This window comes from Bison bison, unplaced genomic scaffold (genome assembly GCF_000754665.1).
Source record: "Bison bison bison isolate TAMUID 2011002044 unplaced genomic scaffold, Bison_UMD1.0 scf7180017864474, whole genome shotgun sequence".
NCBI classification, from domain to species: domain Eukaryota; kingdom Metazoa; phylum Chordata; class Mammalia; order Artiodactyla; family Bovidae; genus Bison; species Bison bison.
In genome coordinates, this window is record NW_011495035.1 from 838,114 (window position 1) to 861,000 (window position 22,887).

At 41.1% G+C, this 22,887-nt stretch overlaps 1 protein-coding gene across 3 annotated transcripts in view; it reads left to right on the forward strand.

Moving 5' to 3' along the window:
* MITF (microphthalmia-associated transcription factor) overlaps positions 1-22,887 on the forward strand; it is a 228,457-nt gene that overhangs the window by 21,811 nt on the left and 183,759 nt on the right. The window lies entirely within an intron of this gene.

Consider the following 22,887-nt stretch of genomic DNA (forward strand, 5'->3'; position numbering starts at 1 on the left):
GAATTAATTTTCCACATCTTCAGATGTGTTTTCCAGTTGCCCCCAAGTTTCTTTTCCCCCTTCTCATATGATTCCCCATCCGCAGTTCTGTCATTCTTGCTGGATCCATTATAAATGCTGATGTCACTGAATTTCTTAAATTACAGCTGGTGGGGATTAACAGAAATTGTAAGCGAATACCACTTCCTCATTTTGCTATTTTCTTGACTAATTATTGTCCTTTCAAATTCTGTAGGAGGATGGGGATTTGGAAGTAAGTTCTCTGTCTTGGTGTTAAAACAGCACTTTTCTGTTAATGTTATTTTTCAAAAATAGTTTGATTTTAGGATGCTCCCTACCTAATGTACTCTTTCTTAATCTCAGATAGACTTTCCCCACTTAGGATTTTGCACAGTGAGTTGTCTTCTATCCTGGGTAAAAGGTTTTGAATACTTCCCTTAAGTTTCCTTATATAGAATATTTTTACTCAACAGTCCTTCGCCAGCTACAGACTGTTAATGGTACTAGGTGAAGGGTTGTGATTCATTGATTTTTTTTTTTCCTCCAGAGTCTTTTGTTCTTTAAGGAATGCCTGCCTCTGTCCCCATTGTTTTCTTATTTAGAATCTGAATGTTCTTGGTGAGAGTTCTTGGTTGCTCAGTACCTTCAAAGATGAATTTTTCTGGCTTTGCAGTACCTGTTCTAGCATTTGGAGCCAGGAGTCCAGAATGTCTTGTCACTCTGTGGCTTGATTGAGGGCTCCCTGAACCTTGTCCAAGAATCTTTGGGGCGGGACTTTGGAGGCCACCTGGATGTGTGCGTAAATGGTGCTGGAGCTCTGCAGGTGGCAATATTGATCGAATTGCAGTCCATGGAAACAGAAATAGAAAGGGTTCAGCATTTGCACTTTCCTCTGGTGGTGTTTTTGCTTATTTTGTGTATTTAGAAAAGGCAGCCGTATGCAAACTGCTGACTTACTATTTTCCCTGGAATGGAAACCATTTGGATTATTTCAATGAGTTTTAGCTAAGATTTGTTTGTTCATAGTATTAGTTTTGATTTCTGATGTCCTTTTCATAATAAGACCCAAATGTGTCTTTTTACTCTATGGAAATATGTGTTCCTTGGAGTCTTGGGATTTTGCAAACCATGAATTTGAAAAATCATATGTTCCCTTCATAGTCAAAATGGAAACTCCTTAGTGAAAATTATAGGTAGATAATACTTCTTTTTGGGTCAATTACTTTCTTTGAAGAAAAAAAAATTTTTTTGGCTGAATTATTTAAGATTTCAGAGCAGTCATTTTTCCTGCTTAACTTTCCCACTAATTATTTTTTCTCATTTTTAAAGAGAAAAAGATTAAACTGAGAAATTGCAGACCCAAAGCACATTTACTCCACTATCTGATGTAAGATGGTGACTGTTTTTTTTTGTTGTCTTTGATGATACAGTGGATTTAGTTTAACTTTTAGTGGTAAGATTTGGATTAGGTTTAAAAATAGAACTTCCTTACTGTAAGAACTATTATGCACTGGTTTGAGTTCCTGAGCATTAAGATAATTGTTTAACCTCTGGAAAACATGAATTATAGGGTCTCTGTAAGCTTAACTAACACTTCCTTCTAACATTGTGATAAGTTCTTTGATGATAAGATTTGGGAATGATATAGCTATCTGAAAAATATTTCAAATATCACTGTGGGGTTTTTGCTTAAATATGAGTTTTTAAAAGTTTGGATAAATAGAATAAAGAGAAAGAATAGTTATAATATGGGTGAAATATTTGGAATTAGGTTTTTTTTTTTTTGGTGCACAGCATGTGGGATCTTAATTCCCCAACCAGGGATCGAACCTGCACCTCCTGCGTTGAAAGTGTGGAACACTGGACTGCCAGGAAAGTACCTGGAGTTAGGTATTGTTTTTAAAAAGAGTTTTTGTATTATCAGGGCAGTGTCACTACATATAATGGAAGTTTTCTAGTGGGGAGGTGGAAGTTGAAAACATGAGGTGGTAGGAGGAGTCACAGATTAGGCGTCGAGGAAACTGAATTTCACTAGGTTGATGACTGTGAATATTTTTGTTCATCATTTTATCTCAGCAGATGGCACCATGCAGAACCTAACAGTCACTCAATAAACGTTGACTGAGTGCCCGTATTGGGAGGCCTGGTTCCAGTCCCAGCTGTGCCATTCATTAATCACGTGACCCTCAGCTAGCCATTCATGAGGAGCCGTGGCAAATATTCTGCCTGCTGGGGCAGGAGACACAAGAGACGTGGGTTTGATCCCTGAGTCAAATTTCCTGGAGTAGGAAATGGCAACCCACTCCAGTATTCTTGCCTGGGAAATCCCATGGACAGAGGGACCTGGTGGGCTGTAGTCCATGGGGTTTGCAAAGAATCAGACACAACAGAGTGACTACACACACACACACACACACACACACACACATACACATACACACACACACACACACACAGAATCTCCTCTTATGTTTAATCAAGGGGAAGGACTGGACAATGGTGGCTGTGTGGTGCTCTGTTGATTCCTTCCCCCAACTGCACCTCAGTAGATGTTACTTATAGTCACCTCTCTTTGTTCCATGAACCTAGAAGGAGCCTTGGGCCCTTCTGAATTCATTGCTCTAGGCTTCCATGTCTCACCGTGGACACTAGAGGCAAAACTTATTTGCTCTCTCAGAAGTATCTTCTGTCTGAGGTCCCTTACTATGGCTCCTTGATTTGGGGTTCTTTGATTTGTTTTTGATACCTCAATCCCGAGTACAAGTAGGCAACATTCTATGAAGTTTCTTGGTCAGCAGGTGTTCACTTAAACAATGAAAACAACAGTGACACACACCATTGTCCCTCCTTTCAATAATTGTTCTGGTAGATTTAGCAGATAAATATAGAACTTAATGAATGAGTCTGGACAATATTCCTCCAGTGGAATAAGAGGTCAAGAAATGATTAGCTTAACAGAGTTTTCCAGTTTTGTTTTCCACAACCCATTTATCCCTTGAGGAAGGGTTTGTTCAGTACCAACTGCCTTCCAGGCACCGTGCTAGGGTTAAAATGGCCAGTCCATAAGACAGGGGCTCTGCCTTCTTGTATCTCACCAAGGTGAATGTGATGTTAGGTCTGTAATTATAGCTTTAGGGACAAAAGATGGAGGGATCAGTTCCTCTGAGGGGAGAGGGGAAGAGTGAAATCTCATAGAAGAAAGGAAGTTTGAGTTCATTATCGAAAGACGACGGCCAAGCAAATGAGAGGAGAGCCTTCTAGACAGGACGCTTGGAAATACAGTCCAGCATTTTGCCTTTCGGACGTCGTAAACTTCTGAGTGTGGCTGGAGCCGTAGGGAGTATGGCTGGATTTAAGCAGACGGAGAGCACTGTGGCTGCCAGCTGAAGAGTAGGCTGGAGGGTGGCCAAGGTCTGGTGTCACGGAGGCCAGTTAGGATGGTTCCAGCTTAATAGCCTTTGTGAGAAATGATGATGCACACGCACCATTTAGCTCTGAAGGGAGGTCATGATTGTGAGAGGATACATACCTTGGTCACAGATTTTAAGGGCAATGAGGGCAAAAGTAAGATTTGTGTGTACACTGTTTACTGGTGGCAACAGTGACTGCTCATTCATTCATTTATCCATCACATCACTGGATGCCTGTTTTGTACCATACACCTGGGAAACACAATAGTGGATAAAGCAGACATGGTGTCTGCCCTCAAAAAGTCGATATTCTTACGGAAGACACAGTCTAGTGTTCGGATGGTTATAGATTATTATGTATTTATAAGTTAAGTGAGAAAAATTCTGTGTGTCAGTTCTTTCCATAGACACCCTCTCCTTTTCTTGCAGCCAACTCATATTCTGATCAACATGTTTTCTGTTCCCTGTAGGAACTTTGGAGGGTAAAGTTAGATAAACATTGTATTATATATACCTAGTATTGCACATGCTTACACACACACACACACTCACACTCACACTCACACACTCCCTCTCTCTCTCTGATTAAAGACATCTGTCTTCATTCCAGAGGTAGACAAACACTTCAAATAAGGCATATGAGAGTTCCCATAGTAAGTCTACTACAGGTAAAGTTCTGGATACGTTCTGATATTTTCTGAACTCTGATGTTTTACATGCAGTAATCCTTTTTGTTTAGTTCCAGATCCAAGCTGAAAAGTCTTCGCTCTTGTGATCTTTCCACACATAACTGGATCTTGAAGCTGGCTCTGGTGGCTGCTTCATGTCTGTGTTCCAGGTTATAGCCTGTGTTTAGGATTCATGTACAGGAGGAAGAATTTGCCTCTAGGCAGCAAGACTAGTTGACATCAGATAAGTGGCTTCTTTAAAAGAGATGTTTTGGTACAGAAATGACAGTAACAACAAATTCTTCTCCAATTAGAACTTTTCTCCACATTCTCCATCTAACTCAGGATAACGTTTAAGATTATAAGGAGTCAAAATTCAGCTGGATGGGTCTGATAAGAATTCCGAGGAGGCCATTCTGGGTTTAAGCACTCACTGTTCTTTGAAGATGAAGCATTCTGACATGACAGTGGTAATTGCAACTGGTTTTAAGTGGCAAAGGGATTTTCTCCATTTTGCATGACTTGGAGAGGTCGTGTTTTGTTAGGACTAAGACTGAATACAGACCCTGCGAGCTTCAAATCCCAGCCACACTGACGAGCAGCTATGTGAGTTTGGGCAAAATGCTAAGATTCTTGGTTTCTTCACCTGTAAAATGTGGCAGCTATTAAGCAGGTAAGACCTTTCATTAAACCTGTCTGTATTTGACTCTATGTCTACTAGTCTGTGACACTGGGCAACTCGTTTACCTTGTATCTTGCTTTCATTAATAGTAATAATAGTAATAGTTACTACCTGTTGAGGATGGAGTAAGAATTAAATGAGATAAGGATTTGGCATAGTACCCAGCACATAGTACTCAGTATAACTTGTTATTTTTCCTGCATCATTACCTCGAGCGTTCTGAAACGTTCCGTAATGCTATTTGGTGACTAACTGTATTCTTTCTGAAAATTAAGCCATCACCAAACACATTCATTGCTCTGTGATTTCTTCTCTCTCTCTTTTTTTTTTTTTTAAATTAAAAAAAATACAGTTTCTGAGTTTGGAGTAGGATTGCCAGATAAAATACTGGATGTCCAGGTAAATTTGAATTTTGCACAAAGAATAATTTTTAGTATAAACTTTCCCCCAATATTTCATGGGATGCTTATACTAAAAAATTATTCTTTGATCACTAAATTTACATTTAACTGAGCATTCTATATTTTTATTTGTGAGATCTTGCAACCCTTGTTTTGGGGTAATACCCCTTTTACGCTGTCATCCTTTTTTTTTATTTTAACTCACTGAAAAGTATATGAATGCTTAAGCAAACATAGTGAGTTTACTCACGTGGAACATGAGTTTAGAACTAGTTATGCAAATTTGATGGGACATTTCCTGTCTGTAGTAAACTGTCTCCTCCTAATTCTTTTAAAGTAGTGGGACCATCACATTGAGATTATGGTGACTCCTGAGTAGTATGTAGTGAGGAGTTGCTTGAAAATTCTGAAGTGCTCTTGTGTCATTTCTCCCCAGAGGGAACTGGGTCTTAATCATGACACACTAATGGGGAGGTGTGAATTCCAGAGAATCCTGAAGAGCTCATCATTGAAGGAAATTACCTCATTAGTCTTAGAGTTGCCTATCTAGGGATGATCGTACCCAATGGCTGGCCTGCTTTTCCAGAATAGGAAAATAAACACATGGAGTGGTTAGGTTAATAACTTAGATTGATTTCATTATACTTAAAACTGAAGTTAATTTTTAAGTAGGTTTGGTTCTTAAGCTATTAGACTAGTTGGAGATGTTGAGAAAATTAAATCCAAGACTAAGATACCTTCCATTCAACCAGCATTTATTTATAGTATCTCTTGGATGTAAAGCAACTGCATAGGGGTAGAGAGGAATTGAAAAGTTCTGTTCCCCCAGATCCTTAGTGTTAAGTGGGGCAGTAGCCATTATGACACAAGACAGAATAAATAAAGCCAGATCTCAGATGGGTGAGTCTAAGCCGTGATTAAATCTGAAAAGCAAATGGAGTAGGAATGGATGCTACTCTATTAAGAAGGGCTTCTTGGAGGGTCATACTGGAGAGAACTTTTCAAAGATGAGAGTGATTTCATTGGGGAAATGAAGTGTTCTAGATGTAGTATTAGCATGAAGGCAGCCGCATTTTGAAAAGAATGTGTTACTTAGACCTGACAAAAATATACCTAGCATCGCCACTGGCTGTGACTTCTTCTCTTTTGTGAGGCTGTTTATGGTCTAGAATTTCCAGATCAGGAACTTGACTTCATGTAGGAGGAGCTAGACACATTCCATGCGGGTTTCCTAAATATTTTTTTGTGCACCTGCTGTTGCTATGAGTGAGGTGGCCTGAGAGACCCGGGCAGCGCTTAGCGACTCTTGTGAGTCACTTCAAACGCACTGCAAGTCACTGCAGTTAAATGTGGGTTTTTCCTGACATGAACATTTCCAGCGATATCTCTGGTTTCAATTGGGCAAAACCAACAGCAGAAGAATTCAATGAGAAGCTTTGTGTGAGGCCCTCTGACTTGCGGGAATATTTGCTTATGTGACTTTGAAGGCCAGCTTAACTCATTTCCTGTTGGGATGACATTTGTTTACTAGACTTGGCCATAGTCACAGTTAATAGCCTTAATGGTTTTGAATGGTCCCAAATGGTTCTCCAACAGTGCACCATTGGCAAGTGGGGAGGTGTATACAGATGGCATGTAATAAACACACACCTGCTTCAGCCTTTGTGGTTTTAAGAGAAGAGCTATCCCCATCTTAGATTTAACTGTGGAAATATGGGGAACTGGAAAGTAAGAGTTACCATTTCAGTAAATGCTAGAATCTTTTTCAACAGTTCTTTTCTCACAATTTTGCCTTTTTTTTTTTTTTTTCTTTCTCTGAAATGATTCTGTATGAAATTAATGCTATTAAAAAATGGCTGTCCCGCATTTGGTGATTATAGAGATCACCCCTGATTCTCCAGGAAATTAATTAAAGCATAACAGGGGATTCACATTGGTAAACAGATCGTAAAAAGGCATATCATGAAGAGCATTGGATTGGGTAGCTTGTCCAGCACACAGGAGGGCCCACTGAGACTGGGGATGGAACACTTTAGTTTTCAGTTTATCTATTTGTTGGGCTCTCTAGAAATTAGCAAGGTGTTCAGTGATCCCTGGGATTTCATGTTTGTGAATTAGCGTTAGCCTGTGTCTTTCAAGTTCAGACAGATAGTTCTTGGTGGATGTTTTTGCTATTTCAGGTTCTAGTGGGTAAAATACAGCCTGGATACAAATCTTCATTGGATTCTTAAACATGAAAGACCATAAACTGCTTATGTTCGCTTGGGTCTGTCTGAATGTTGTCATTGTTGTTCCTTTCTTGATGAGTGGGCCAAATACTATGCAGTTTTAATATCTTGCCTTGATTCCTATTGCCTTGTTTTTGGCTGTTCTTAGTATCTTCCTTTATATATCTGTCATTAAGTTATAATTGAAGCTTGATGGTTTATATTTAGAATGATACATGGAGGTTCAGCTGTGCCAGCCATTCAGGCTTCATGGCAAATGTTGGTTCACGCCAGAAAGTTTTTGAAATCTGGTCTCTTTTTTGGGATGTCCAATCTGAGCAAACCATCCTCTTCTACTTAAGCTGAGGGGCACAGGGAAGCAATTCAGAGGTGATTTCAGCATCTGTCCATGTAAGAACGTCTTGTTGCTGATAAAAATTCTGGCTTGTTAGTTGCCTTTCTAACCAGGAGTCGTGCAGCCTCACAGGGACTTGCTTTGACAAGTCTTCATGTCACTTCATTCGTTTACCGTCCTTCACCCACAGTATCAGCGGATGCCAGTTCTGGAGTGGGCACATAGTGATGGTAGATGACACCCAGGCCACAGGCTGTTGCCCAGGGGCTGCCAGACCCCGTGAGGCATTTCACAGCTCTTGAATTCTCTGAATTTGAGCTTCTTTTGAACTCCATCCATTAATCCATATAACCAGTTATTCAACATATGTTTATGAGGTTTTTACTGTGTGCCAGGCACTCATCTAAGTTTGAAGAACAGAGCAGTGAGCCAAATTGTTGAAAATCCTTGTATTCAAGGAACTTACATGTCAGGGAAGGGAGAGCTGTAGAAACAAATACATAAGTAAGTAAAGGACAAATGTTAAATGGCAATGCATGCTATAGAGAAGATATAGAATGGGTGGGTTTGGGGTGATTTGTAATTTAGCATTGTGTGGGCAAGGAAAGGCCTCACTGAGAAATGGCATTGGAGGAAAGATCTGAAGGAGATGAGAGAGTGAATCATGCCAGTATCTGGGGGGAAAGCTCAGCAGACAGAGGGAAGGATTAGGACATAGGCCCTGGGCAAGAGGGTGCCTGATTCAAGGACAGCATGACTGTCATCTTGGCTGAGACTGGCTGAGCAAAGGGGTAGGTGGTAGAAATGGCACTAGAAGAAGTGGGATCCAAATGGAGGAAGACTCTGTAGATGTTTGTACACACTTTGCCACTTACTCATGAAAAATGGAGAGCCTTTGCCGATTTCTGGCTAGAGGAGTAACATGATATGATTTAATTCAAGTGGCAGCCCAGTGTGCTAGGGAAAACAATGATCTAAGAACTCAGAGATCATTTAAGTCATGGTTTTGTCACCAGGTAGGGGCATTTTTGTTCAGCACTCTGAGCTTCAAATTTTTTCCCCCCTCCTTATGCAAACAAGCCTGGTAGAGTAGATAATTGCAAATAACCTTCCAGGGTGGTTTGATGCATTCATCGATTTTCTCCCCCTCCCCATCATCTTAATGTGTTTGAGTATTTCCTATTTGTGGCTGATTACATTTCTGTGTAAATGCAGAGCAGGACCTCAGACATATGAAGTCTCACGCTACACTTTATTCAATTGTTTGTAATTTTTCTATAAACATCTCACACTGAAAACCTTGCAAACTATGAAGTAGTTTTATTTATTGATGATAAAGATGGCTTGCAGACTTCTTAGCCTGAATTAACACAGGTTATAATGCTTTATCATATAGCCTTAATACTAGTTTTTGGTTACACAGCATTTGAGCTGATTTATTAATACGTCACTGTTACAGTGACCTATCGATTGAGGTAGAGTGATTAACAGGAGACAGTTTCTGCCCTCACCGAGTTGAGGAGGAGGAGACAGGTCTGGTTAAGAAAGTACCGCGCAAGGCGGTGTTCATGGAAGAGGGCAGGAAGTCATGGTCAGCCTGAGGCCCGTGGGAGTCCTCTGCAGACTTACCAGGTGAACGTTCACACTAGTATTCTTTCAGTTTGCACAATCCAGTTAGACTTTGTGCTGTGCAAGGTGGGAGGTGCCAGAGGCCGGCAGCCGCTCTTCTACAGTCCCAAGCAACTTGGCTCTGCCCTAAACTTGCATCACACTGTTTAGAGTTTCAAGGTCTTACAATTAACCCCCTTTAGGAGGCAGTGTAGGAACCATCTTTTATGACTGGAGAATGTCCTTGGGGCATCTCAACCTCCTCCTTTACACCAGAATATCTCTTCCACTTCTTTTGATGTTTTAGCATCCCGCGTAGACAGGTGCCCCTGCGAGGTGCATGGCTGGTCAGTTGCTCTGTCTCCCTTGTGGGGAAGTATTGCCCCAGCCTTGGCTTATCTCAGGCCTCCCATTTGAACTCTTTGTCAAGAGTCATTTGGAGCCCCAGGCATTTTTACCCACTGACACAATGTATTCCTCGTCTTCTATTAACTGGCCTTGTCTAGGACAGTCTAGGGATATTGTAAGTTTTCAGGTTGAGGATTCTGGACACAGCTTCCCAGGAGGTAGCCGGGCTGCTGCTTGGCCAGAGGGGTCCTTCCATTGAGTCTCCTTGTGCGTTTTTGGGAGTGGGTTGCTGGAGTTAGCATAGTTACCAGTGCCAGGACTCTGAGAAGAATGAGGCCATCTCTTTGGCACCTAAGCTGTCCCTGTGGTGGTGCTTAGGAGGCCGCTGACTGTGCCAGTGACCGCTGTTGGAGCGACTGAGGCCCAGAACGGTGAAACGACTTTGCCAGGTTAGTGGCTGAGCTGGAACTAGAGCCAGGAGGTCTTGACTCCCACGGCACTGCTTCCTTTTCATCTTTTCTACCTTATGTCTTTGCACACATTCTTTCTGCCATCTTGAATGCTTTCTGAGCACTCTTTTGCCTACTGTCTACTCCACTGTTCAGTCTCAGTTTAAAGGTTGCTTCCTGAGCCACCTCCTTGCCCCCTCATCTGAATTAGCTTGCTGTGTTATTCTTTTATGGCTTCCTGGTTTTTTCCTTCATACTAGTTACTTACATACTCAATTACTTACATAATGATACTATATTCATCCATGTCTTCAATGTCTTGTCTTCCCACTCCATGAAGTCAGCGAGTGTGGCTGTTTTGTTCATCATTGTGCTCCCAGAGATTAGCCCATGAATAGACATTGTATAAATATTTGTTGATTAAATGAGTCCATAAATGAAAGAGTGATTAAAAGGCAGACTCTGCATTTTCTCTTGTCTATTCATATTAAATGTCTGTGCCTATCCTGGCTAAGGGTAACAACTGTTATTGACTTTGTATATTATTGAGGATGCTGAGGATGTGATTTTTGTCTCCAGATGACTCTGTGGCCTTGTGGAATTTTATTAAAGTTGTCTCTGCAAAAACTGAAAACCCAGTGACACACACAAAGCAGCTCTCTTTAATTGGTGTGGGCCTGACATGTTAGGCCATGATTTATCAGTTTATTTTGTTGTAGTTGCATTTTTTATTACTTAATTCTGTTTCCAGAAATGAGGTTTAATTTTTTTTTTAAATACTGCTCCTTTCTTTTTAATTAAAAATGAATAATTAAACAATTGCTTTTTCTTAATAAGATTCATAATGTATTTTTGGAGAGATTTGTTTGGGTTTAAATGATGGAACTTTTAAGTGGATAGGACTGGAACACCAAGAGGTACTCTCTGTAGAAGGAGGAGTAAAGTTTAATACTGTGTAAAAAAAAAAAAAAAAAAAAAAAGGCAACAACAGTAGACTTTCTCTGTTTTTAAAACCAAATTATTCCTAGTGTTCATATCGAAAAGATCGTCTTTTCCCAAGCTAGGTTGGTGTGTTTAATTTATAGAGAAAGCATGCATTGTTCTGAAGTATGCACCGTGGTTACACAGGCTCCTAGTAGATTAGCTCAAAGGTACCTATGAATAGTCACACCCTAGACTATATGAACTGAATAGTTTTACAGAGGCGGAAAGTCTGATGCAGACTGTTTCCCAGCCACTCATGCCTCAGGAAAGGAACCGGGAAGGTGGGGAGCGAAACCCAGCCGTTGCCCTCTGTATCCTCCAATGAGGCACTTGGCTCAATGACCCTGGACGTCTGACTTAACTTATCTGGGCCACAGAACCTCCATCTGAAAAGTGGGGATAAAAATACCACTTACTTCAGAATTATTTGAGGATTTCATGAGATCATATATGGAAAGTTTCACAATGCCTAGCACGAGATAAATGCCCTGGAGATGTCATTACTTGGGGGATAATACAGCGGACTTGGTGATGGTTTAAAGGTTTATATCCTGGAGGTCCTGGCCTGGATGTGAATCCTGAATCTCTACAGCTTATCCTCTGGACCATTTTGACCTAATAACTTGACCTTTCCATGCCAGAGTTTCCTCATACAAAGAATGAGAATATAATAATACCTGCTATCTCGGGTTGTTGTGAAGATGAACTGTTTGTCAGCTCCTGGTACACGATAAATGCTATGTGGATGTTTGCATTTGTGATCAAGAAATCTGGCTTCTGCTGACGGATGGTCTGGGGTCGTTAAGTAAGATTCCATCGTGTACCAGATATGCGATTATGAATAAATTACTAACTTCTCTGAGCCTCTGTTTCCTCTTTTTTTGTAATATGGGGATGATTCTAATTGCGGTGCCAAGTTTTGTTAGAGATCAGTGAGATAATGTATATGCGTAGAGCTTAGCATAGGGCCTGGACCATGGGAGTTCAGTTCAGTTCAGTCGGTCAGTTGCGTCCGATTCTTTGTGACCCCACGGACTGCAGCATGCCAGGCCTCTCTGTCCATCACCAATTCCCGGAGTTTACTCAAACTCATGTCTATTGAGTTGGTGATGCCATCCAACCATCTCATCCTCTGTTCTCCCCTTCTCCTCCCGCTTTCAATCTTTCCCAGCATCAGGGTCTTCTCAAATGAGTCAGTTCTTCTCATCAAGTGGCTGAAGTATCGGCATTTCGAGCTTCAACATCAGTCCTTGTAGTGAATATTCAGGACTGATCTTTAGGATTGATTGGTTGGATCTCCTTGCAGTCCAAGGGACTCTCAAGAGTCTCTTCCAATACCACAGTTCAAAAGCATCAGTTCTTTAGTGCTTAGCTTTCTTTATGGTCCAACTCTCGCATCAATACATGACTACTGGAAAAACCAAAGCTTTGACAAGACAGACCTTTGTTGGCAATGTAATGTCTCAGCTTTTTAATATGTTGTCTAGGTTGGTGATAACTTTTCTTCCAAGGAGTAAATGTCTTTTAATTTCATGTCTGCAGTCACCATCTTTAGTGATTTTGGAGCCCCTCAAATATAAAGTCTCTCACTGTTTCCATTGTTTCCCCATCTATTTGCCATGAAGTGACGGGACCAGATGCCATAATCTTAGTTTTCTGAGTGTTGAGTTTAAGTCAACTTTTTCACTCTCCTCTTTCACTTTTATCAAAAGTCTCTTTAGTTCTTATTCTCTTTCTGCCATAAGGGTGGTGTCATCTGCATATCTGAGGTTATTGATATTTCTCCTGGCAATCTTGATTCCAGCTTGTGCTTCCTCCAGCCCAGCATTTCTCATGATGTACTCTACGTATAAGTTAAATAAGCAGGGTGACAATATACAGCCTTGACGTACTCCTTTCCCGATTAGGAACCAATCTGTTGTTTCATGTCTGGTTCTAACTGTTGCTTCCTGCCCTGCATACAGATTTCTCAGGAGGCAGGTCAAGTGGTATGGTATTCCCATCTCTTTAAGAATTTTCCAAAGTTTGTTGTGATCTACAAGTCATTCTTGAGAGTCCCTTGGACTGCAAGGAGATCCAACCAGTCCATCCTAAAGGAGATTAGTCCTGGGTGTTCATTGGAAGGACTGATGTTGAAGCTGAAACTCCAATACTTTGGTCACCTGATGTGAAGAGCTGACTCGTTTGAAAAGACCCTGATGCTGGGAAAGATTGAGGGCAGGAGGAGAAGGGGACAACAGAGGATGAGATGGTTGGATGGCATCACTGACTCAATGGACATGGGTTTGGGTGGAATCTGGGAGTTGGTGATGGACAGGCAGGCCTGGCGTGCTGTGGTTCATGGGGTCGCAAAGAGTCAGACATGACTGAGCGACTGAACTGAACATAGTCAAAGGCTTAGGCGTAGTCAATAAAGCAGAATTAGATGTTTTTCTGGAAAAAAGAAAAAGACAAAATGGTTGTCTGAGGAGGCCTTACAAATAGCTGTGAAAAGAAGAGAAGTGAAAGGCAAAGGAGAAAAGGACCATGGGAAATACTCAGTAAATAAGAGGTACAGCAAAGATTTTTGTTATCATTGTTATGACTGTCACTTGATTGTTTCCATTAAAAATTTTTTATGGCTAATATGTTTCTGTCTTATATAAAATGTTTATTCTAAAATGAATTCCACAAACCCTCTATGGAAATCAACGTGATTAATATGTGGAAAATGATGTTGAGATCTCTTGTTGATACATTTATATAAATGGAGCTATTTCAGCAAATTAAAAATACTCAGTAAAAGCCTCGTAATCGTGTATTTACAATTTTCTGGGTCAGCAAAGGGGTCAAAGTTAGTCAGGGTCAATGTTAGGTGGACAGTTTTATATTCATGGAAAATGACTCACAGGAAATGTTAGGAACTAAAATTTTCGTAATAAAAAAACAAAAAAGTCATCTCTTAAACCATGTTTAAATCGAGTCTGTGTCTATTTCATATCCTAACTGGCATTGTGTTCATAAAGTTTTGACATTGTTTGAATTTCTGTTGTTAAATCTCGTTTAGGGGTGATAATCATACAGTATAACACATGTCACCGGAAATCATTAAGTACTGTTTCCAGTGCTGGTAACATTTTCCACTTTAGTCATCTGGGTCACTGTGTCTCCAGTATCCATATTTACACCTTTGTGTTGTTTTGCAATAGATCTTTAAGTTCAACTTCCTTTTTTAAAAAAGAAATAAAACCTAAAAAGGTACGGAAGCAACAACATCATTTGTAATCCAGAACTATAAATGGGATTTGAGAAAAACAGGGTGTTGTCTTCTGTTTGACCTGGGAGTGCCTGGTGTTTCAATGGAAGGTGAGAACTTGCACTGAGCAGTCAGATGTGGGGAGAAATGCAAATGATTGTACCTAGGTTGTAGGTACTCTCAAGTCAAAGTATGGACGTGCTAATAGAATTCCTAGATTGTGGAAAGATGAGTAAAGCTATTCAATTAGAAATATGTGGGAGAACTTCTTCTAGATGTGTGCGGATATCTGCTAAGAGTGTTGGTTGGTTTGAAGGATGCAACCTGGAGAGAAAGTTAATTTGAGTTCAGTGTCAATGGAGGATCTTTTAAGCCGTAATTAGGAGGGTGGTCTTTATTCAATGGCCAGTGAGGAGGCTTGGAAAAGTTTTAAATAGGAGCCAAAGGATCCTGTTTGTGTTTCTGAAAAGGCTCTGTGGCATGTCCATAGAGAATGGATTGCAGAAGGTGGTGACAAAGAAGACCACTGAGGAGCTGTGTATGTTGGAAATTATGCAGTCCTGGACTAGCATGGTGGTTGTAGAGATGGTTGGAGCTGAGACACACTGGGGATGAAGAAGCACAGCCCTGGGTGATCAGGTGGACATAAAGTGGAGAGAGTGAGGAGGAAAAGATGGCTTTTAGATTTCTCACATGGGCAGGTGGGTAGAACACTAGTGTTGTTTACAGAGATGAAGCTCTTGGAAGAGAAAGAGTTTGGGGAGAGTGGATATTCTTTTTTATACATGGGGTATGAGATAGAATAGCTGATACGAGAGAGCACTGAGACAGGCATGATCCTAGGGGTAGAGTCTGTATTTCAGACACGTTTACATTTTCATGCATGAAATGCAATAGCCAGCTAGCAGTCACCTAAACAGATGGGGATCCATTTGTCTCCCATACAAGAAACCCAGGGCTCTGTGACCCCTGCCATTCTTTTAGTGGTTCCGTGATGTCAGAACCATCCTTGTAGTGATCTATCTTGGCTTTTCTTCTGTTGCTTTTCATCTTGTGACTGCAAGATGGCTGCTCCTCCTCTGGGCATTCAGAATGAATGCCAGAGTGCTCAGTTATGTCCTACTCTTGTGACCCTATGGACTGTACCCCGCCAGGCTCCTCTCTCTATGGGATTGTTCAGGCAATAACACTGGAGTGGGTTGCCATTTCCTCCTCCAGGGCATCTTCCCAACCTGGGGATCAAACTGGGATCTCCTGCATTGGCAGGCGGATTCTTTACCACTCAGCCACCTGGGAAGCCCCTGGTGGTTTATGGGCAAGTTCAAGTGCCAGAAATTATATTTTGTTTGGATGCTTCTTGTCTTTCTTGCCCATCTGTACAGTATTAAATTGCAGACATCGTTAGAGTCTGCAATAGAGTCATCATTTTAAAAATCCTGGTTATTTTTGACTAAACAGTTTAGTGGTCAGGTAGGAAAGATGAGATGCTTTATTTAACTACAGTATACCTAGTCAAATATGTACATAGACACACGCAGGGAAGCCCACCGTTTCCTTTTTTTTTTTTTTTTTCACCGTTTCCTATTAACATGTACATTATGAAGTGTGTTTCAGCTTTAACTATATTTTTGTTTGTTACCTTCAAACACATATAACTCTGAATTGTCTTTGAAACATAATAAACATACCTTTTCCTTATCTGATTAAAATTCTTAACCTGTGGAAGACTTTTGTTCCCAGATTTATTCCATATCTTCCTAATTCTTTAAGCTCTCTCTCAGTGGACCCCTTTGGGATTAGAGCCAATGAGGAAAATTCTGTGTGGTATTCACTTATTGATATGCATTGCATGTAAAAGCAGGGAGTGCGTGATGGAAAATGTCATCCCCTTTACTATGACTTTTGTATCTGTGAAGGATATAATTATTCTGTGTTTAAAACTAGAGAGAGGAAATGTTTGTTCACTCTTTCTGAAGGTAAGGTTATTCAGGGTATCGTAAGATGCAAATATTTGTCCTCTATTCTCTTCCAGTTTAACTCAAGAGAGTCTCCCCATCTAATATATGCAGAATTCTCCTAGTGACTGCTTTAGCTCAGAGTGGTTCTGAGAATAAAGAACTTTTCTGTCCCTGAGGTAGGGAAGAAGGTGCAGAGATTTTGGGAAAAGGCCTCTCAAGCCTACCACTATGCGTGTGATGTTGAGAATAGAATTTAACCTCTCTGAACTGATAGATGCTCTGAAATTTGGGATGAGAACAGGAGATAGTTTTATGGTCCCTACCACATAAGTATAGAAAAACCACCTGCAACAAGGATGGCTGGGTACACTGAAAATGGAAGTAGTATCTAGTGGGGAGTAGGATAAGGAAACTGGGAGACTGCTGGGAGACTTTAAGAAGGCCTGTTGGAGGAGAGGACTGGAAGCCCATGTATTTAATAGGAGAATGCAGAGGGATTACAGGATGGTGGAGGATGGCCCCGGGCTGAGCACATGGACGTGGTGTGCAGGGTGTGTTTGAAGATTTCAGAGACTGACTGTTTTCAATGATGGAAAAATTGAGAAGAGCCTTGGAAGTCTGGCTGAGTTTGGACTTTGCTTTCTAGGTGATGGGGAGCAACCACAGACACTTGGAAAATTCATACAAATTTAATTTTGATAGAAGTGGATTTTGTGGGTCAACAAATCTGCACGTTTAAGACGTCCATAGATTTTAAAAATTAAATGTTTTGAGATTGTGGTAGATTCCTAAAATGTGTGGTTTTAAGAAATAACACCCAGAGATCCTGAGTACTTGCCCAGTTTTCCCCAGTGGTACCATCCAGTACAATATCACAGCCAGAAATCCACTGAAGACTTTTGAGAACAGTCCACAATATGCCTGAATCTGTGTTTTAAATGGGTGATCATTAGTAGGGATGGCCTGGAATGGATTGGAGGTACAACATGGAGACTAGGAGATCCTTTGGAGGTTAATGATCTAAAAGAGGACATGAAGACCATGGTGATAGGATTGGATGGGAAGGGATACCTAAAGTAGTAATAATAAGGATTCGGCAGTCATATGGGGCTGATAAGAGCATTTGATGCCTTGTGCAATTGCTCAGCGAGTAGGTATTGAGGACTAATTGTGTACCAGTCTCTGCTAAACATTGGGTTGAAAGGTGAGCTGACAAGAGACCAGGCACTGTGACTGAGGGGAGGTGGGCTGGTGAAGCTGGTTGCTTGGGACAGGACAGTGAGTGCTTTGCAGAGAGGGTAACCGCCACTCTGCTTCTGCTGGTTATGACCACGTGGGAATGTAGGTCCATTGTGATTGATAATTCTGGTTTCTCAGAAGCTAGAAATCTAGATTTTTATGTGAGATCTCCCAATTTTTAAATGTTACCTAGTACAACTTCAAAACAAAACAAAACAGTTAGCATTCACCTGTGGGCTTGATTGACTTCATTATTGCCAGTTCCTAGCCTCTCTTTTCTCAGGGGGATGTTTAGAGCTTATGTCAGGAATGTCTGGGGTTTATTTCAGTTATCCACTGCTGTGTAACAGAATCACCCTGTGTGTTAGTTGCTCAGTTGTGTCTGACTCTTTGGGACCCCATGGACTGTAGCATGCCAGGCATGTCCATCTCATCCTCTGCCGCCTCCTTCTCCTCCTCCTCTCAATCTTTTTCAGCATCAGAGTCTTTTCCAGTGAGTTGGCCCTCACATCAGATGGCCAAACTATTGGAGCTTCAGCGTCAGCATCAGTCCTTCCAGTGAATATACGGGGTTGATTTCCTTTAAGATTGACTAGTTTGATTTCCTTGCAGTCAAAGGGGCTTTCAAGAGTCTTTTCCAACACCACAGTTCAAAAGCATCAATTCTTTGGTGTTTAACCTTCTTTATGGTCCAACTCTCATATCCGAACATGACTACTGGAAAGGCGATAGATTTGACTATACAAGTGTAGTAGTTTAAAACTATGGCTGTTTTATTATCTCTCACACTTCTAGGGGTTGACTGGGCTTACCTGGGCAATTTTTCTGCTGGTCTTGCTTGGGGTCCCTCATAGAGGTACTGTTTAGTAGGCACATGATGGTCAGGGCTGGAAAAATCTGGAGATCTGTCTTGGGCCCTGATACAATTGGAATTTTGTCTTCCTTCCTATAGTTTCAGGGCCTCTGGTAGCCTTTCCCTGTGGTCTCTCTAGCAGGGTAACTGGATTTCTTACATGGTGATTCAGAAGATCTTCAGAGTAAACGTTCCAGAATTGAAAGGAAGCTAACAGTTTCACTGAAGTTAGGTCCAGAATTGCCAAAGCATCACTCTTTTTCTTAGTTAATGCAAGTCTCAGGCCAGCCCAGGTTTTTTGTGGGAGGAAACTACACAGGAGCATGAACACTCAGGCCTGTTTGTTCACTGACTACAGTTTTTAGAGACCACCTACAACTGAAGTCTTGATACCCAGAAACTGGTGATTGTGTTGATCAAGATAAGTTGGCAAATCAGGGCAAATTCTCCTGCTTACCAGCCCCTATTCCTCTGAAGTTTTTGAGAATTTCCTGATATTAAGTTTATTTTATGATATTGGTGATTCTGGAGAAATTTAATTTTCAGTATGACATACTTTAGAACCATAACTCATTTGTAGTTATTTGCTTTCCAGCCCTTTAAAAATAATACTACTACTAAGTGATGAGACAGACTGATTCTGGTTTTGGTTGAGTGTGTGCTTTTCAGATATGCAACCAGTTTATTAATTAATGTTGATTTTCTGATCATGTATCCTTTTAGGAAGGAGGCCCTCAAATAAAGTCCATTGAATAAGAATCCCAAGTCTTTACTGTCCCCCAATAGGGACAGCTGTCCATTATTATGACACTTCTGAGTATTCCTGGCAGCAGCTATACAATTTGCAGGACCTAGTACAAAATGAAAATGTGAGACCCCTTGTTTAAAAAGTAAGAATTTTAAGATGGTGACCGCAGACCATGAAACTAAGCCCGGGCCCAATGCCCAGTGTGCATGTGCACCAGGCTGGCCCTGTGTAGCCTCTTGAACATGTGTGCAAATGCTGCATTAAATATGTTTTCCCAGAAGAGAACCATTGACTCTAATCAAATTCTCATTCGATTTTGACACCCAGAAAAGTTTAAGAAGCACTGCTTAGACAAATCAGAAAAGGTGGAAGCTTTGTGTCTGAACAGCCCTCTGCTCCCAAGCAGGCAGTATGCATTTTGGCCACAGCAACTGGTCTTGGCTGACGTTAGGCTGAACATTCTGCCATGCAGACTCCTGAATTCCAGGGACACCAGCATCGTGGGGATGGTCTTTGTGGCTGAGCGCTTCACAGGTTGTCTCTCTTTTTACTGAACTCTGTTTCTGAAGCATACAGAGTAGGTTACCTGTGCAAGCGATGGGCATTTAAGTTCTTTTGAAACAGATATTAGCCCTGTTTGTTATGCTGGGGATTTGAGGATCAAAATCTCTGGGAGGCAGCTGGTGGACTCTAGATAAGGCTGCCGCATTGCCCGACTTCATAGGGTTTATGCCTTTGTGAGAGCTGCCGAAACACAGTGCCATGGACTGAGTGGCTTGAACCAGAGAAATGTGTTGTTTCAGTTCTGGAGGCTGGAAATCTGGAGTTGAGGTGTCAGCAGGGCTGTGCTCTCTCCGAATGGCCCAGGGAGGGATCTGTTCCCAGCCCCGCTCCTGTCTTCCGGTGGTTCCTTAGCTTGTGGTGACATAATTGCAGTCTTCACCTGGCTCCTCTCTGTTCACCTTTCCCCTCCTGTGTAAGGACACCGGTCATATTGGATTAGGGGCTCATTCTACTCCCATCTCTCTTCATCATAACTAATGGTATCTGCAGTGATACTATTTCCAAATAAGGTCACATTTGAGGTGTTGGGACTTCAACATAAAACTTTGAGGGGCACACAGTTCAACCCATATAAGGGGTATTTTCCAATTGTGATTAGGAATGGCACCTCCAGGCATTGTGTACTGCTCAGCCCAAGTGGCCCTACATGGAGGGCTTGCCCTGGAAGAACCTCAGTAATTAAGAGAGGTGTTTGTAAAGCTGGCTTTTAATAATACATGAGCCACTTTGAATTACTTGTTTGGGACCTTGACCGGGAGCATCATAAGCTCTTAAATTTTTTTTTTTTAATCATCCCTGTCAATCAGTGGATGCGAAGGTCAAATTACCATCATGCCTACATGCCTGACCCTTAGAATAATGATAAGCTAACATTTATTGAATGCTTATTATGTGCTAAGAATTGCATGTGTTATCTAATATTATCTTCACAACAACTCTATTAGATAGTTACTGTTATTCTTCCAGTTAACAGGTGAGGACGCTGAGATCAGGTTATGGTTGTGTGACATGCCCATAGTCACATAGCTAATTAAGTGACAAGATGAGATTTCAATCCAGTTCTGATTTCCAAATCCAAGCAACATTGCAGAGGGTGCGCCCTGTATTTTTAGAGGAATGTTTGCGTGTAACAGTTCACCATTTAAAGCCTGTTTTATCATGGGCCTTTTCTTTTTTCTAGATCATCCTAATGAAATATTCTCCACATATGTTTATATGTCTCAGGATTCTTAACCTTTTTCAGAGTAACCACCAGGCCTTCCATAGGTTTTATTTCTGTCTACTTCAGTAAGTCTAGGAATTTTCAATTTGAATTAATTGAAATTACAAATGGTAAACGGTAAAAGAGATTATATTTTAGCTATGTGTTTTAAGAGATCCTTAAGAGAACATAAAAGTTAACTCATTTCCTTGACATTGGTGAGAATAGCGCCTTAAACATCACTAGAGAATTCCCTAGTACTGATAAGGAAATTTAATCTCATCGCATTTATGCTGCTTTCAGTATAATATGCTGTATAGTGAGAGTGGAGACCAGTTCTCTTGAAAAACACATTTTTGCTTTCTTCCTTCTTTTCCAGGTAGCAACTAAGATTCTCTTTCTCTGTCAGAGTGATAGTCCAGTTAAATCCATGCATGTAAATAGATGGGTTCCTCCCTCCAAGTGTGAGAACAGTGCTGGTTTGGTATCCTCTGACGGTTTATGTTGTTGTTGTTTAGTTGTTAAGCTATGTCCAACTCTTTTGCAACCTCATGGACTATAGCCCATCAGGCTCCTCTGTCCATGGAATTTCCCGGGCAAAAATATGGGAGTGGGTTGCTATTTCTTTCTCCAGGGGATATTTCCGACCCAGGGATTGAACCCATGTCTCCTGCATTGGCAGGCAGATTCTGTACCACTGAGTCACCTGGGAAGCCCCTGATGGTTTTTGGCAAGTTCAGGTGCCAAAAATTATATTTTGCTTCGATGCTTCTCATCTCTCTTGCCCATCTGTATGGTATTAAATTGCAGACAGTATGATAGTCATCTTTTTTTTTTTTTTAATCCCTGTTATCCTTGACTAATAGTTCAAGTCAGGCAGGTAGGAAAGAAAGATGAGGTGCTTTATTTGATTACAGTATACCTAGTCATCTGTTTACATAGAAACACATATGTATATATGTATTCACACACACATATACATACACACATATCCACATAGAGCCTTTGTTAAAATGGCATGTCAGCTAATGTTGCTTTCAGACTGTAAGAATTGAATATTTCCTGATTCTAGTTGAATTATTTGTCAGGGTCTGTGGGATAAGTTATTCTACTTATTTGCAAGGTTCTGATAAAGGCTGTCTTGAATAATCCAATATGTTTCAGCCCATGTGTCTAAAAGCAACATTTTGCACAGTGTAGTCCCAGAATCACCTGTGTCAAAATCTCTGGGGGCACGGTCAAAATATGAATTCCTGGGTCCTGGTACTCCAGCCTCACTGGTCTTGGTACTCCAGCCTCACTGGTTCTGGTACTGCAGCCTCACTGGTTCTTCTACTCCAGCCTCACTGGTCCTGGTACTCAAGCCTCACTCATTCTGGGTTTCCAGGAAACTGCATTTTGTTCGGCTTCTTCGTAATTCTTCACCACACCATCCTTTGAGATCCACGATGTGAAATGTATTAACAGGAGAATAAAAATTAAATTTAATTTTCTCTGTCCTGTTTCATTTTCCTCTTTTGTCTTCCTCTTTCCTGTCTTTTGTCTTCCGCCCCCTCCATTAAATATATTAAAAGTATTTCAAGAGCTAGTCTAATGGTGTACTTTTAAAACATTGTTCATAAAAGTCTTTTGTTTATTTTAGCAATATCACGATTCCATCTTTCCTTTTGTGGTCTGTATAAAAGGAGCCACTGGGGAAGAGTGTTTGTTTTTTTTAAATGCCCTCTATTCTCCACAGTAAATCTCCAGGAAGGAACAACATGCTGTTTGTTCTTTTCTCAGGATGAACCATGGCTTTCTTTGGTAGTGGGTATTGTCATCAATGGTTTCAGCAACTTATGACTCGTCCTTTTTATAAATCCCAGAATTTAGTGCATGCGTGCGTGCATGGTAAGTCGCTTCAGTCGTGTCCGACTCTGTGCAATCCCATGGACTGTAGCCCCCCAGGCTCCTCTGTACGTGGGATTCTCCAGGCAA